At 42.3% G+C, this 15363-nt stretch overlaps 1 long non-coding RNA gene across 2 annotated transcripts in view; it reads right to left on the bottom strand.

Moving 5' to 3' along the window:
* The window catches only part of LOC121013013 (uncharacterized), a 22704-nt gene extending 7648 nt beyond the window's left edge, over window positions 1–15056 (bottom strand). For both annotated transcript variants that reach the window (XR_005782459.1, XR_005782460.1), the window contains exons 1-2: window positions 14067–15056; window positions 13653–13764 (exon numbers count right to left, since the gene is read on the bottom strand). This is a non-coding gene — a long non-coding RNA (uncharacterized LOC121013013). The remainder of the gene's footprint in view (window positions 1–13652; window positions 13765–14066) is intronic.
* Between the last annotated feature and the right edge of the window lie 307 nt (window positions 15057–15363).

Here is a 15363-nt window from a genome sequence, read left to right as displayed (position 1 = left end):
CCAAAGGCGACATTTGAGCTGGAGTTTCTAGTCCCGGTGTCAAAGAACGTCCATTAGGTTCCCTGCCTCTGATCTTCTGGTTCAGCCTCCTCCACCCTCCCTTTGTAGGGAGACCTGGACAGTCTATCTTTGCCTTGCTTTTTAGCTGACCACCCCCCGTTGGGAGGAAGGGTTTGCCACTGATGTTCTAGGGCTAAAGTCATTAGGCTAAGTGAAAATAAACAGTAATAAATCCTGCCTCAGGCGCTGGGGTCACATGCTGGCATTAGGGAGCCATTTACATCTATCTATATTTTTTACCGAGAGTTACAGTGGCAGAGGAACATTATTCACATGCCTTTGTTTGACACACATTTTATTAGACACAGGATCACTGAAAAGCATTAGCCTCTAGTCCGCTTTAACTCCTCTGTTGCCATCCAGCTGGTGCTAACTTCACCTTCAGGGAGTGCCTCATTTAGACTGTTTTTTTGTTTTTTGCTTTTTGTTTTTAATTTTAGTTCTGATTCACTGTTAAAAATGGCTCCTCAAAATAAATTCCCATAGAAGAGGGTTGCATTTTTCCAGTTATAAGAAGAAACTTATATCTGACTTCAAAGGTGCAACAAGTGATACATAATATAATTTAGATTCACAGATATATTGCATTTTGCATGAAATTGCATGGTTCCCTTTAATAGAACTGTAAACTTTTAACTTTTACAAATATTGTCTAAGTAATTTCTTATGATTGTATATTTTGTCTAAAATTACAATATTAGCTATGATGTATTATTTAAATTCTTAATAGAATTGAGGCAGTTCATTTTACTTTTTTTCCAGCTTTATTGAGATATTATTGACATAGAACATATGTAAGCTTAAGGTATACAAATGTGATGATTTCATACATGTATATATTGATTTGATTACTAAGATCTTTTAAAATTAATAGAGTTACTTGGATGATTCAAATATGTTTTAAAAATTACACAGTCAGCAGGGCGCCTGGGTGGCACAGTCGGTTAAGCGTCCGACTTCAGCCAGGTCACGATCTCGCGGTCCAGGAGTTCGAGCCCCGCGTCAGGCTCTGGGCTGATGGCTCAGAGCCTGGAGCCTGTTTCCGATTCTGTGTCTCCCTCTCTCTCTGCCCCTCCCCCGTTCATGCTCTGTCTCTCTCTGTCCCAAAAATAAATAAACGTTGGAAAAAAAAATTAAAAAAAAAATTACACAGTCAAAACGCATCAAGTTCTTTAAAAAGTCCATATCCTGGGGCACCTGGGTGGTTCAGTCGGTTGAGCATCCAGCTCTTGATTGCTGCTTAGGTCATGATCTTGCAGTTTGTGGGATCGAGCCCCATATTGGGCTCTGTGCTGACAGAGTGGAGCCTGCTTGGGATTTTCTCTCTCTCTCTGCCCCTCCCCTGCTCACGCGTGTGTGTGCACGCACATATGCTCTCTCTCACAATAAATAAATAAATAAACATTAAGAAAAAGTTGCTAAAAAAATCCATATCCTTTGACAGAGAAATTGTATCCCAGAGAAATCACAATGGAAGGTAAAAAAGATGGTCACCAAAAAGTTGTTATTTACAATCGCAAAACACTGAAAGTAACTTAGTTAATCCAACAGAAGAATCATTACATAAATGATGGTGTTTTAAAAAAAAAATTTTTTTTAACATTTATTCACTTTTGAGAGTGACACAGACAGGGCATGAGTGGGGGAAAGGCAGAGAGAGTGGGAGATACAGAATCAAAAAAAGGGTCCAGGCTCTGAGCTGTCAGCACAGAGCCCAACACGGGGCTCGAACTCACAGACCACGAGATCATGACCTGAGCTGAAGTCGGACGCTTAACTGGCTAAGCCACCCAGGTGCCCCTACATAAATGACTGTATTACAAAAACAATACAGCGTCAAGTGAGGTATAGGCTTTAACAGTCAACTAGATCTGAAATGTAGCTCTTTGCTTGCTAATTCTGTGACCTGGGGCAATTAGGTTTTTCATCTAATGTATTATTTCACTATTGCTACATAAAAAACTGCCCCCAAACTCAGTGGCTTAAACCATCACTCATTAATTTTCATAGCTCCCATGTGTGTTGGCTGGAGTTGGCCCCATGGAGGCAGGGCTGGCCTGGGTTCCTCTACACCTCCTTGCATCTGGCCCTGGTCCTCTGGTCACTCACCCTTCGTGCTTATCCTACTGGCATAGACATGCATGTGCTTCACATGGTGATAGAAAAGGCACAAGAGGGAAACGTGAAAACTCGTAAGGCGAGGTTGCATTGTAATTCTTTTGGGCTAAAGCAAGTCACATTGACCAAACCTGAAGTCAAGGCATTTATTTATTTATTTATTTATTAACCTTTATTTATTTTTGAGACAGAGAGAGACAGAGCATGAATGGGGGAGGGGCAGAGAGAGAGGGAAACACAGAACCGAAGGCAGGCTCCAGGCTCTGAGCCATCAGCCCAGAGCCCGACGCGGGGCTCGAACCCACGGACCGCGAGATCGTGACCTGAGCTGAAGTCGGACGCTTAACCGACTGAGCCACCCAGGCGCCCCGAAGTCAAGGCATTTAAAAAAAAAAAAAAAATCACACAGTTAAGGTTTAGACTCCACAGCACGGATTCTCAACCCCTACACTACTGACCTTTTGGAGCTGATAGTTCTTTCACGTAAGGGGCTATCCTATGAATCATTAGATGTTTTCGCAGCCTCCCCGGCCGCTACAACCTAGATGTCAGAAGCACCTCCACAATTGTGATCACCAAAAAATGTCTCCAGACAAATGTCCCCTAGGGGGCAAAATTGGCCCCTGGTTGAGAACTGCTACTCTGTAGGGAGGGATAAAGAGAGGGGAACAGTAACTGAGGCTGCGACGGGGAGGGGTATAACCTTGTTGATGATGGCGAGATTAAATTGTTTTTATATTGTTTTTCAAGTGATTGGATTCAATTGCTGCTGTCTTAGTAAGTACTTAATACATACTGGCTTCTGTAATTTTATAACCATATACTGTAGTCACTGAAAGATTTCTGAAGGATGTCTAATATCATGGGAAAATGTATAAATATGTATTTCAGTGAGAAAGGATTTGAAAGGATATATGTATCAAGAAAACAAGTTTGTAAATAATATGAATGTGAATGTGAGTATGAATCCTTAGGAAGAAGAACAGACAATAAACCATTAAAAGGTGATTTTCTATTGGGGTGTAATTAGGAGTGATTTCTCATTTTCTTCGTATTTTTGTTCGCCCCCCCCCCAATTTCTCATGGTGAGACTGCATTTATTTTTTAGATCAGAAAACAAGCATCACACACAATCACATACAACATAAAATTTATTTAAGATTCTCCAACCTGACTCTTCTCTCCTCCCCACACTTCCTTCGAATAAGAAGAGCCCTTTAAAAATCACCCTGTTTGCTTTGGTCTTTCAGAGAAAGTACTGTTATAGGCAGTCAGCAATGCAGTTCGTGATTTCATTTCTTGCAGTGAAAATCTCTTCTAGGGGCGCCTGGGTGGCTCAGTCAGTTAAGCGTCTGACTTTGGCTCAAGTCATGATCTCATGGTCCGTGAGTTCAAGCCCCGTGACAGGTTCTGTGCTGACAGCTCAGAGCCTGGAGCCTGCTTCGGATTCTGTGTCTCCTTCTCTCTCTGCCCCTCCCCTGCTCATTCTCTCTCTCTCTCTCTCTCTCTCTCTCTCTCTCTCTCTCTCTCCCCCCAAAATAGGTGAACATTAAAACAAATTTTTAAAAAATCCCTTCTAGAGGCAAGAATGTATTAATTTGGGGAAGATTTTTAAAATATAAAAATATTTAAGTATTGGAGATTAGGCGGGGAGGCAGATTTACATACTCCAGCTGGAATTACAAACTCCCAAATCTTTCCAGAAGGCGGTTAGTCAGTCCTTTAAAGTGTTCACACATGACATTTCCATTTCTAAGTATATCTCTTTTAAGTAAATTATCCAGAGATGTATATAAAAACTGCTTAATAAAGATGTTCTCAATCTGTTTTGCAATGCTACATGTTGGGGTCGCTTGTAACAGTAGCGTAGTCTGAATCATAACAAAAGGTAAGTTGGCATCAGAAATAGTATCCTGCAGGAGTAACAAAACCCTAAACTCTATCACTGCAACAAGCGTGTGGTCTTTTAACAATTGTGTTAAAATGTATTGTGCTTAAGATCGATCCTTTAACAATCCTGGGATCGGCAGCGAGGAAACAGATATTGCCAGCTGAGAAGCTGGTGACCTTTATGAAATCACAGCAGAACATTTGGTAAAACTGGTCCCCGTTGATGACTTTGAAGGCAGGTTTACATGCTTCCCAGGCTTGGAGCTCTGGGGGAAACAGTGAGACAAAATCAGAATGTTGATTTCCGTTGGCTGTCCCTTGCTGCTTTCAGTAGGCAATGAGGAAGGCAGAGATGACGTTGGGCAAGAATATGTCAGTTTGCCAGTGGAGATGAAAGGAAATCCAGGTTGGACAAGGATGTCCCCCCTCGCCTGGGACCACAGTCTGACCTGACTGGCAGTCCAGTACTTTAGACCTCATGGAGCTGGGAAACTGGACTGCTTCAGTACCACAAACATAAAGAGAGAATAACTGTGTCTATGACCTTTCTCCGGGGCCTGCTAACGGAACCATAGGAGGCAACCACAGGCAAATACAGAATCAGGGACATTGTCTTCTCATCTGAGCCTGTTATTTCAGATGGCCTCCAAGTTGCAACTGAGTTAGAGAGAAATAGTCCAGGCAGCTCATCAATAGATGAGCAAACAAATGAGTGTTCACAAACTTAAGATTTATGCAGAAAAGACCTCTGGTTATCCTTGCATGTTTATGGAAATGACTGGTAGCCAAGTAGTCCAGAAAACTGCTAAGAATTTTGAAAGTACTATGTGATCAAAGAAACCACAGACCTGGCCTGCAAAAGCTTGTAATTTTCTGATCCCTAAAGCAACCCCCGGGGAAAGTCGTGCATCCCCAAGGAAAGCATGCTCTTCTACACTCACTGTAGCCGTGGCCACAGAACTTAATGGGCAAGCAGTCTCTGAGAGGTCAGTGGACAAAAGACTTTCTCCCAGACGGGAGAACTGGTGTCTACAGACCAAGGAATTTTCTTCGTTGGCTCTGGCAGACTTGTCACAGATCCTTCCCAGTGAGACGTCATCTTTCTCTAGGACCACAGCAGTCCCGTCTCCCATTCACCTTTTTTTCCAAAATAGGAGTTTTTACTGCGGCTCTCCTGTTTGACTCCACTGTTGGACAGTAAGGATGTGGAAGGCACCAGAAATCATACCTGTTCGTTTGTAGGTCTTCAGACCCAGGAAACTTCAACCCTGATGGAGACGATTTAATGTCACCTGGAAATCTTAAACTGTGAATTGGATTTAGTAACTGGGTGGCTCCTTTAGACAGTCCTTGAGGGCAGGAGTGGGTATGTTCTACGTATGTTTAGGAAGGCACAGATGAGTAACTGGGGGACTCGAGACAGAGGCTGGCACTGTCCTCAGTGTTCAGTCCTCCTTGCACTTAGTAAAAGCTCTCCCATGCTATGGTTTTGCAAGATATATGGCTGGCCAATGGGTGACCCACTTTTCCCAGCCTCCCTTATAACTAAGTGTAGCCACGTGGTTGAATTTTGGCAAATGACACGTGGGCAGAAAAGAAGTAAGCCACTATCGGGGCCCATGCTTAAAAGAGGAAGCTGTTTGCTTTCCATCTGGTCTGTTTCTCCTTCCCTTTGGCTGGAATGTGATGGGTGGCTACCAGGCCTGCTTCACCCACCTGGATTAGAGCGATGCCCTGGGAGATGTGGCACAAGAGAGCAAGACTGGGTCCCTGGGCAGCCTCAGTGGCAGAGCTACCTGGGGACCCCAGGAACCCCTGTCCACCTCTGCATTTATCTATGAGACAGCAGAAAGCTTGTATCTTGATGGAGCCATCATGTTTTGGGGTCTTTGTATGGTAGTTTCAATCTACCCTAAAAACTCAGTTGTGCAGGTAAAAAACAGAACACAACAAACCAGCGAGCGCATTATAATCTCAGATTATTTGCTTCTTAATTTTTATTTTCTTTATGTATTTTTAAGGTTTTTAAAAAATGTTTTATTTTTGAGAGAGAGAGAGACAGAGTACTAGTGGGGGAGGGGGCAGAGAGAGGGAGACACAGAATCGGAAGCAGGCTCCAGGCTCAGAGCTGTCCACACAGAGCCTGATGTGGGGCTTGAATTTGTGAACCACAAGATCATGACCTGGGCTGAAGTCGGAAGTTTAACTGATTGAGACACCCAGGTACCCCTAAGTTTTTATTTATTTATTTTGAGAGAAAGAGAGAGAGAAAGAGAGAGAGAGCACTCACAAGTTGGGGAGGGGGAGGGAGAAGGAGAGACAAACCCAAGCAGGATCCGACCATCAGTGCACAGCCTTGATTTAGGGCTCAAACTCACGAACTGAGAGTTCATGACCTGAGCTGGGATCAACAGTCAGATGCTTAACTGACTGTGCCACCCAGGTGCCCCTCAAAAACAATTTTTGTAAAGGCATGTGTGCGTAGAAAAAAACCCCTGAAAAGCTAAGTACTGCAACATCTATTTCTGAAGAGTGATAACTACGAATAGCTGTATTTTCTTCCTTGTGTTTTTCCATATTTTCCATTTTTCTACTTTGTGTATACATTATTTTTAGGATTAAGGCACCAACATGTGCTATTTTCTTTTAAAGATAAGTGAGCATGGATCCCTCATTTCTCTTCCTCACATTTAACTACTAATATTTTGTTCAATAGCCACAGTTTTTTCAGAGCTAGGAGCGTTAGACCAAATAAATGCTCCGAAGAAGCTCTGAGTGCTTTTTCTTATCTTTTAATGCCATAAGACCTGTTCAACACTTGGTTGACATCTATCAAAAATACTTCAAATTTCATGGAAAACTAGAAGAATAATTACCAGTGATTCCCATAGCTTCTGAAAAGGCCCTTGTACAGCTGCTAAAAAGCACCCCAAGACCAACTGAGTGGGCAGTTAGCCACAGGGAGGAAAAATGGCCCATTGAAGAACCTGATTGCATTTTCTTCCTTTCTAGAAGCCACTTTGGCAAACATGCTTTTTACACTTTACATGCGTTGGTTTGATCGATTTTAAATACGCTTACAACAACCTGCTCAAAATCTTCTTGCTCTCTTCCTATACCCAGCCATCCAACAGATAAGTTGATTCCAGGTGACACATCTCTTCCTCCCTCCCTCCCCTGCACTGTGTCCCTTCTGCCCTGGTTCCAGCGTAGGCCACTTGTATCCCTCACTGATGACCATAATAGCACCTGGCCTCCCTGCCTGGCCTCCCTCCTCCTCTTAAATGCACTCTCCTCTTTACTGCAGTCAGAGTCGTCCTCTTAAAAGACAGATCTGATTCCATCACTGCTCTACCTAATCGTTTCTGGTGCTTTTCGGGTCAAGTCTAATGACAGACCCTTCATGATCCAAAAAGTGCCTCTATCTGCAATCTCTTCCCCAGACACGATTCCCCGCCCTCTTCATCCTGCAAACACACTGTATCTGGTCCTCAATGAGTCAGCTACACCGAATTTCTTTTTCACTAACAGACCTTAATTTTTAGAGCAATTTCAGGTTTACAGAAAAACTGAGCAGAATGTACCGAGAGTTCCCAGATACTCCTAACTACTATCCCCAACACACAGTTTCTCTTGTTATTAACATGCGCATTAGTGTAGTTCACTTTTATAATTGGTGAACCAATTTTCATACATTGTTATTAATTAAAGTCCACAGTTTATATTAGGGTTCACTCTTTGTGTTGTATATTCTATGAGTTTTGGCAAATGTACAAAGACATGTATCCACCATTAAATTATTATACAGGATAGATGCACTGACCTGAATCCCCCCATTTAATCCTTCCCTTCCCTTCAGTTCCTGGCAACCAATGATCTTTTCTGTCCCCATATTTTTGCCTTTTTCAGAATGTCACATAGTTAGATCGTATGCTATGTGGTTTCCTTTGCTTAGTATTATGAACTTAAGGTTCTTCCAGGCCTTTCTATGGCTTGTTAGCTCATTTCTTTTTATTGCCACATGATATACCATGTATAGATGTACCACAGTGTGTTTATCCAGTCTCCTTTTTAGTTTTGGTGATTATGAATAGAACTACTATAAACATTCATGTGTAGGGTTTTTGTAGTCCTATTTTCACCTACTGAGTATCTTTTATTTTCTCAAATGTCCTTTTGTTGGGTCCCTTATCTCTGGTCCTCCAAATATGCTGTTCCAATATCCTAGAACACGCTTCCATCTTTTGTGATCTGGGTAACTCCTATATACTCATCAGGCTGCAATCTAGAGATCATTCCCCCCTGAGAAGTCTGCCCTATCCCCTCCACCTTCCCACCTTCCACTAGGTTAGATATGTCTCCTATGTGCTTCTGCAATATTCTACCTACCCCTAGCCTAGCATGGATTGTCCTCAACAGAAAATCTCTGTTTATTTCTCTCTATCCTGTAATTGACTCTGGGCTCACTGAGGTCAGTGACCAGGTATGCCTTGCTCATCATTGGATCTCAGCCATAGAGCATAGCCCTGAGACATAGTAGGGGCTCAGTAAATATTTATTAAATAAATAGCCACTAGTCTTGCGCTGCCTAATCTCATAGAAGTATTATATATATGTAATAGACAGTAATACATTATGGTAATATACCATATGTATATTACTACTATATGGTAGTAATATATTATGTATCTATATTATAGTATTATAGTATATAATATATATGTATAATTACAGTATATAATATATATGTATATACTAGTATTATAGTATATAATATATATGTATAATTATAGTATATAATATATATGTAATTATAAGCATTACATATATATTATACATAGGAGTAACATATATTATAAAATGCATGCAATACATAATATATATAAAAGATTTTTTTTTTTAATTTTTTTTTTCAACGTTTATTTATTTTTTGGGACAGAGAGAGACAGAGCATGAAGGGGGGAGGAGCAGAGAGAGAGGGAGACACAGAATCGGAAACAGGCTCCAGGCTCTGAGCCATCAGCCCAGAGCCCGATGTGGGGCTCGAACTCACGGACCGCGAGATCGTGACCTGGCTGAAGTCAGACGCTTAACCGACTGCGCCACCCAGGCGCCCCTAAAAGATTATATTTTATAAAATAAGAGAATTTTATGTTGTTTGGTAACTGTTCTGAAGTCATCGTGGTCTTTATTTCTTTCATATTCTGTATTCCAGCCTTGGTATGCATAGGGGATTAAGGACTGTTGCTGACTAACCAAGAGTTGTACTTTCTAATTTCTTTAGACAAAAATAATCCTGATTGTTTGCTTCTTCTCCCCAGAATATTTCACCCAGTGAACATTTTTATTGTCTTTGATCACCACCCTAAGTCCAGAGATGTTGTCCCCGATGAATAGCTTCACCGTGTGGTTACAATAATAGAATTGCTATCATTTATTGAGAGCATTGGAGTCAGGTGTCGTGCTGGGTACCTTCAAAGGAATTCAATATGTGTTACCAGTAATCCACTGGGTTCATAAAGATCCCCGAAGACCCAGGGAGACAGCATGGTCCCTGTTTCTAAATGTAGAAAAGAAAAAATCCTAAAGTTTTAAAAATTCAATTTATTTAAACAAAAACAGTTCACCCAGTTTTCAGCGATTTGCTTAGACTCACCTAGTTGGGAAGAGATCATAACAGAGAATGACGCAACGCATGTGAGTTTTGGCTGGTGTAACCCATCACACTTCATTCATTCTCTCACCTGCTCAGTAATCGATCCTTTTGGAGAACCACTCTACTGACAGCCATCACAACTGACTCTTAATTCCTATGATGATACTACCAGGTAGATTTTATGTCTTCTATTTTTTTTTTTTTTTTCAGATAAAAAAAGGGCAACTTAGAGGCATTAAATAATGCTAATATCACAAAACCATCCAGGTCCCAAGAATTTCAAGGGTCTATAAATTAAAGGGCCATATTGTCTTTACATCTTCACCATCCCATTGTGCTGTGCTGCCTTAAGAGACATTATTCAATCTTCAATAATGCCATGGAACTCACAGGGATCATCACTGAACTGTAAATCACGGCTAGGATGAAGGCTGAAAGGAGGATGCCAAAGAAATGAAGGCATCTTACTCTCTTCAGGAACTGACAAAATGGTTCTATAGATAGAAGTCACATGTAAAGAACACACTAGAATATATGCCAGCATGGTGTATGAACAACATACCACATGGCCACACATACTCATAGCATAAGCCCATATATATATGGAGGGAGGACCCAGTCTGTGTCATACATAACTATGTCTCGCCTCTCCTCTAAGCAAACTCAGATATTGAACTTGGGTTTTTTGTATTTGTTTGGCACAACCACTGCCTCGACGAGGGCCACTTTAAAGTGAAAGCGGTTGGGCACTCCACTGAGTTGTTTGCACTACGGAACAAAGAGAGGGGCTCACCTGGGTGATGTCTGGGGGACCTCAGACCAGCGTCTTTCATTTGGTCTGCGTCAGCACACCCGCTACATTCTTAGGTAGGCTGTCAAATGTCATCAACGCTTTGTTATACTACGATGCTGTGTTATAACTAAAAATACATCCTGTAACGGTGATGACCATCAGCGGGAGCACCGTGCTGTATCTGTTGTGTGGCTACGTGTTGTGCAGGGCATAATGTACTCCAGAGATACGAGGGACAGCAGAACAAGGCAACATCGAAGCAAGTCCAGGGCTCTTTGGAGTACGTGTGAAATTTGTTCTCTTGGTCAGGGCAACAGCCTTTCTGTCCAAACAGGGACTGATCCAAGGCTGAAGCTTTGCCAGGTGAACAGTATAGGAATTGTGGGGACTCTGAACTGGAATCCGTGAAACACTGAAATAATCTAGCATTGATGATATCTAAATGCCTTCTGACTTAATTAGTACAGTTTTTAATCCTAACATCCCTGTAAGTGACCTCCCAAAATTCTGTTCTTGGAGACAAGGTGTCACAGCCGCAAAGGGAGTTGAAAGTTACTGTTTCAGCCTGATAAAGCAGGCAGAGCTTCTTTATGCTGGTTTGGAGTACGGATTTTGAAGTCAAACAGTTCAAATTTGCCTCTCTTGCAACTACTTCCCACCCTGAGCAGTGCTGTCATTGTCACCCTCTGTGTTGCTTGGAGGCCTAAGTGATGCAATGCATACAAAGCATTTTGCACCACCCTGGCAAACGGTAGATGTTAGTTCTCAAGCAGTCTCGATTCCTGAACACGTAGACAGAGGAATGAAATGGGACGAGGTTAGGCCAAAGCTCGAGCGCCAGTGGGAACTTCTCCTCAGGCCTTGAAGACTCTGGTCTGGTTTGTGATCCCCTCTCCCCAGCTAAATGAGGTCGAGCAAATCACTGAAAACGTCAGGATGTTTCTTTTGTACGTTCAGAGACAAGGACCACGCTGTTTCCCTGGTGCTCCAAGAATCTTTATGAGCCGAGTGGACTACTGGTACCACACGTTGAATGCTTGTGAAGGCATCTTACAAGAGTGAAAATGTCTGCAGGATTTCTCTCTAATGGCAGGAACGAAAGCGAGGAACTCTGTGTGCTGCCCTCCACACGGCAGCCCCAAGTGCTTGTGTCTTTGACTAGAGAAAACCGCAGGGTGTAAATGTTCTGCGTGAGCCACTTGCATGCACATCTAGAAATCACAGCAAAAGAATAAACTTCTCACATGTGGTCCTTAGTCTTTCATCAATAATTTTAGCTTTGGCCCTGTCAGACTCAATGGCCTGGCTGTAAGTATAGTTTTGCAGGCAAGCTAGTTCTGGTTCAAGTGGCAATAAATCACTGATAAGCACAAGGGAACTCAGCCTTCTTCCCGGAGCCTGGTCTCAAATCATGTCTTAGCACACGCCCCCAAACTGGCGTATTTTAGCTGACTGCCAAAAAAAGGGAATATACCAGAAAGTCAATTGGCCTCTGACCTCCTCAGTGATGAAATCTCGGCTTCTAATGACTTTCATTTGAAGCTTGAAGAAGAAAATAAATGTGAACAGAAAATACAATAACATAAAGATTGGCCATGCAAGAGAATTCCTTCTCGGCTATCTTCAATAGTTCATTTATCTCTCACTGCGTGCCCACCATTCAGAGAAAGAAAACTATAGATTGCAACTTCTTCAGGTTCAGTGCTTCCGGCTTCTTACCTCTTGTTTACAGGGGCAGAAGAGAATTTAAGTGGCTGAGCAACCGCCTCTGGTAGACAAATGTTTATATAGACTATCTGAAAATTATTCACATTATGAGCTATCACTGGTAGATTTCAGACCTCAGAAAGGCTTTTCCCTGCTCTTGGCCGGCCTCCTCCCTTCCCCCCTCCCCGATTTATGGTGATGAGCTTAAAAAGAGAGAGAGATAGCTTCTAATATAACTCAATTATATTAGAAAAAAAGTCCTCAAGACAAATTTGCTCAAGTCATAAGGCAATTCAACCGGTAGATAAGATTTGCATGGCAGTTCTCTCTCCTTTCCCTGATCAATTGTCATTGTAATTGTGCAGAGCCTGAGCAAGTCCAAGCGGGGGAGAGGGTGAGGCTAGCCACCTTCTATGAGCTTGCCCAGGGTAGGAGGAGCTGAAAAACATAGGTACTTTGGGTGACAGTCTCTTATGTCCCCCAAATTATTACCATCTTCTGCTTGTAGAACAGGGGCTGCTTGTCTGACAATCCTCTTGCTCACTCCTGCTTATCCCAGTCCCCTGCCAAACACATCATGTCCCTGTCCTTAAACACAAGCCCCCACCTGTCCCGTGAATTCTCACTGGCCTGGCGGCTGGTTGACTGTGCTGGAAAGAACTCTTAAGGTGGCATAAAACTCGGATTTGGGTCTGACTTCTGTCACTCACTACCTGGATGACTGAAAAGAATCCAGTTGTTTGTGATTTATTTCTTCATCTGCAGAATGGGAGATAATCCATGTTCTGCCCAGCTCATGAGGTTGTGAGAAATAAGTGAAGCAATGTTCTGTGTGTGTGTGTGTGTGTGTGTGTGTGTGTGTGTGTGTGCGCGCGCGCGCGCGTGTGCTTTGCGGATGCCAAGAACTGTCAAATGGAAAGGAGAATGGGGATGCTGAGTTACTGAGAATATATGCTCTATCAGTTTTTAGGGCACTCGGACTATAGATGTGGGACACTTCTGTGCCTCTGTTCATTTCTGCAGTAGAGAATGACTGGTTTTTCATCAGATTGTGTTCCTTTTCTCCTGGGCACACAGCAAGACTACATTTTCCATCCTCCCTTGCTCTCAGATGTAGCTATCTAAGTAAATTCTGGCCAGTGGAATACAGAAGGAAGTGATATATACTACTTCTGGGCTTGACCCTTAAATATTTCTTAGCACAACGCTCTATTCTCAGTTACTGGTGCTCTTGGAGTCTTAGTAAATTTTTTATGCTATTCCTTGGTCAAAGAAATATGTAACAGTTCCAGTTATACAATGGCTAGGCCCAAAAAACTTAATAAGTATTTATGTCTTAATAACTTCATGATGTTGAAAGAAATAGTACACATGAATTCCAAGCCAAATACTATTTTATTTAATTCTTAAATAACCACAATGACTTACTAATGGGCACTGTATATCTTCTTACACCTGGGAATCAGATTGGACGTAGCCACTCTCATTTCCTGTTGCACATTGATTCTCATGAGGTACTTGATATTTATCATAGCAATGGCTGAAAACCCAGATTCAAAAAGGAATAGCCTTATCAGTGACATCAGCATCATGGTGTCCTAAGCCATTTCCCCTTTTTTATCCTCCCCTTTTAACAACAAAAAAGACATCCCTCTACAAACAAAAGTGCCTTTGTGGGTGTTAGCACCATAAGCCCAGGAATGTGGGAGGAGTCACATGCACCTGTGCATTCAATAACAAGCAGACAGACCTTAGTATAGATAGGCTGCAGAATCAGGGCAGTAGGCAAAACTACCCAGACCCCTCTTGCTGCAGTCAGGACAAAATGAGAAGAGTACTGACCTGGGCAAGAGAGAGAATTGGCAGAAATCCAGCCATCCAAAGGTACTGCGAAACAACATGAGTTTCATCACAGCAAAGTGTTGATAAAGGAAAGTTTACCAGACCCTCTCACCCCCTCACTCCCTCACCCCAAGGCAACCCTGCCCAGGGTTGATTTATTGGGTGGTGGTGACCTCTCCTATAAGGGAAAAGGATAGCTGTAAGTGCCTGGTGACCCCAGTTGTGCTGGTCATGGCTAGCGAAACCCACTTCTCTCCAGCAACACCCAGAATACTGACTGAAGCAGGAACTCAGGTGGTGGGTGGGGGGTGATGACTGGAAATGAGGCAGATAAGACATGGCTCCCACTGACTATGCTGGGCAGAAAGCCCACCTACGAGCCTCTGGTAGTACCATGCCAGTGGATCTCCCAGTGGGGTCAGTGGGGCCTGTGGGTACTCCAACACCTCAAATGCTAAACCCACGCCTTCCCCTACTCTGTGGTTAACTCCTTGTGCCTGCTCCCATATGTGGCAGTGAGAGTTTTGGTAGACAAAGAGCATGCTCAGAAAACAGGCAAGGGAGAAACCACAACTTTGAGCTATAGTGCCACCTTCTGGAAAGCAAAGAGGATTCCAGTAACCAGCCTGGTGACTTGTGCAAACCAGAGAGACATAAAAGTTTAAGAATCCTGCCACAACAGGAGGCAAGAGGAGTGGGGCAGGTGTACCCATACAAATATAAAACCCCAGGTAATAACAGCATGGACTAGAATGCCCTGTCAGAAGGTAACTAGCAAAGATTCAAGGAGCTGTCTTCTACAATTCTTTTGCATTTGAAGTAGAAAAACTGTAAGATACATGAAAAATCAATGAAATATGCCATCACAAAAAGAAAATAACATTCTCCAAAGCTGAGCATGAAGCCACAGAGTTTTATGATCTAGCTTATAAAGAATTCAAAATATCTATTTTTGAAGAAACTCAATGAACTACAAGAAAACTCAGAATGGTAATTCAATGAAATCTTGAAACAGTACATCACCAAATGGGATTTTTTTTTCTGAAGATATATAAATCATAAAAAAAGAACCAAACAGAGATTCTGGAGCTGAAGAACTCAATTAGTGAAATAAAAATATGCAATACAGAGTATCTTCAAAGAGTAGAGTAAATGGAAGAGAGAATTAGTGAGTTAGAAGATAAGAATTTTGAAATAACCCAAATAGACGAGAACAAAGAAAAAAGAATGAGAAAGAGCAAAGAAAACCTACATGATCTACAAGATTCCATCAAAAGAACAAATATTTCATGGGGCG

The sequence above is a fragment of the Herpailurus yagouaroundi genome, unplaced genomic scaffold (genome assembly GCF_014898765.1).
Source record: "Herpailurus yagouaroundi ecotype Mexico unplaced genomic scaffold, PumYag 197, whole genome shotgun sequence".
NCBI classification, from domain to species: Eukaryota; Metazoa; Chordata; class Mammalia; order Carnivora; family Felidae; genus Herpailurus; species Herpailurus yagouaroundi.
This window is presented reverse-complemented; position numbering and strand designations above follow the sequence as displayed.